The sequence below is a fragment of the Aplysia californica genome, unplaced genomic scaffold (assembly GCF_000002075.1).
Source record: "Aplysia californica isolate F4 #8 unplaced genomic scaffold, AplCal3.0 scaffold00036, whole genome shotgun sequence".
Lineage (NCBI taxonomy): Eukaryota > Metazoa > Mollusca > Gastropoda > Aplysiida > Aplysiidae > Aplysia > Aplysia californica.
Genome location: NW_004797306.1, coordinates 146,669 through 149,071, shown reverse-complemented (window position 1 = coordinate 149,071; position 2,403 = coordinate 146,669).

The following is a 2,403-nucleotide window of genomic DNA, read 5'->3' as shown; positions in this document are numbered from 1 at the left end:
AGAGAGAGAGAGAGAGAGAGAGAACAAGAGTCAGTATATTGAGACATTTTTTCCATCCTATTCTTGTTATTCAGAGAAATTCTCTTGATAAAGTTTCTCTTCAACCAAACGACTAGTATTGTGATAAAGGCTTGTCTATATCATATCTCCTTTAACACTCCTAGCGGTCACCCATTGTCCAGTTTTCACACCTGTGCCGGTTCCGTCGACGACTCACAACATTTCGCGGACATGGACGACAATTAAAAAGTTGGCTTGTTATATCCGTATACACACCGGCCTTTTGTAGATGTTCTGTTTTGATAAGTGATCAATGAAACGATTGAACTGATGGCTATGGTCAGGAGACTCCTGACAGGGTAGGGCGGACAATAGAGATGATGATGTCATCAGATCCTGGACTGGATAGCCTCGGCTTGTTTTTTGGTAAAGATTTTAAATTTTAATCATGGTCATTGAAATTTAAAAAATCAAATCTTTAGATTAGGTCCTCTATAACTTAAGATGCCTATGAAGTTACCTCCACTTTTAAAAAGTGTATATAAAAAAACGCCAAAAAAATGAACACCAAACAAACAAAAATTAAAAACAGCTCGTCCCTTAAAAATAGATAAACATAAAATGAAATAGAATAATAAAACATCAAAAACAAACACAAAGGGGGAGAGGGAGGGAGAGAGAGAGAGAGAGAGAGAGAGAGAGAGAGAGAGAGAGAGAGAGAGAGAGAGAGAGAGAGAGAGAGAGAGAGAGAGAGAGAGAGAGAGAGAGAGAGAGAGAGAGAGAGAGAGATAGAGAAGGGAACGAAAGTCAGTATATATGTATACTGAATCATTTTCTTCTTCTCTATTTTATTATTTTATTTAATTCAGAGAAATTCCCTTGTTAAAGTTTCTCTTCAACAAAATGGTTTGTGTTGTGATAAAGGCTCAACTATATCATACCACCTTCACCACTCCTAGCGGTCACCCATTGTCCAGTTTTCACACCTGTGCCGGTTACGTCGACGACTCACAACATTTTGCGGACATGGACGACGATTAAAAAGCTGGCTTGTGATATCCGTATACACACCGTACTTTTGTAGATGTTCTGTTTTGATAAGTGACCAATGAAACGATTGAACTGATGGCCCTGAAGGAGCCAGGAGACTCCTGACAGGGTAGGACGGACAATAGAGATGATGATGTCATCAGATCCTGGACTGGCTTGCCTCGGCTTGTTTTTGTTACAGATTTTGAATTTTGATGACGGTCATTGAAATTTTTCAAAACTATTTGATTGGGCTGTCTGCAACTAAGACCACTAAGGGTGCATTTGGTATCCCCTCCATATATAAGGGCCCGATCGGAAATTTTCTTCCAATTCGATTTCACTTCTCAGTGAGGTTACAGCTCTTGATATTGCGATCTTGTGTTCTGCATACAGCCGACGTTTTCCAAAGTGTATATCTCGGACTTCAGAATCAGTTGTCTTTTTTCTGCTGTCTGACATACGTGTATGTTGGTGCACTGTGCTCTGTGCTGTTCGTGAGATTCAAAGACTGAGAAACGTTTCCCAAAAATCTACTTCTTTGTGGATTTCCCTGGCGTTTTGTGCGGCTGTTTACCATCCAGCAACCATGCCTGTGTTGAAGGAAGCCAAGTACAGAGTCCTGAACAAAGACCCGTTGGAGATTTTGGAGATGGAACAGGTACGTTGTCTTAGACACTTTCTCGAAGTACGTGTGTTAGAAGACGAGTGTTCACGTAAGTAAACCTACGAGTAAAGGGCTATGAGCGAAAGTTAAAAGATGCGTTGCACTTCTGTGCTAATGTATAAATAGCGGCTCGGAATCGATGATGCTTTTAAACTTTTTGAAAGATGTAATAATTGCCTCAACATGAAGGACAAACTCTCTCTCTCTCTCTCTCTCTCTCTCTCTCTCTCTCTCTCTCTCTCTCTCTCTCTCTCTCTCTCTCTCTCTCTCTCTCTCTCTCTCTCTTTCTTTCTCTCTCTCCCTCTCTCTCTCTATTTATCTCATTTTCTCCCTCCCTTTCTCTCTCTATCTCCCTCTCTCTCTCCATCTCTCTCTCTCTCTCTCTCTCTCTCTTTCTCTCCCTCCCTCTCTCTATCTATCTCCCTCTCTCTCCCCTTCTCTCTCTCTCTCCCCTTCTCTCTCTCCCCCTCTCTCTCTCCCTCTCTCCCCCTCTCTTTCTTTCTCTCTCTCTCCCTCTCTCTCTCTCTCTCTCTCTCTCTCTCTCTCTCTCTCTCTCTCTCTCTCCCTTCTCTCTATATCTGTGTTTGTGTTCCATGTGTGAAACGAAATAAAGTAGAACAATATCACGCTAATAAATTTTGTGGTCAAGGAATACTTTTACTTTTCTTATCTCCATCAAGTGTTTCAAGCAAGTCACGCTTGATAAA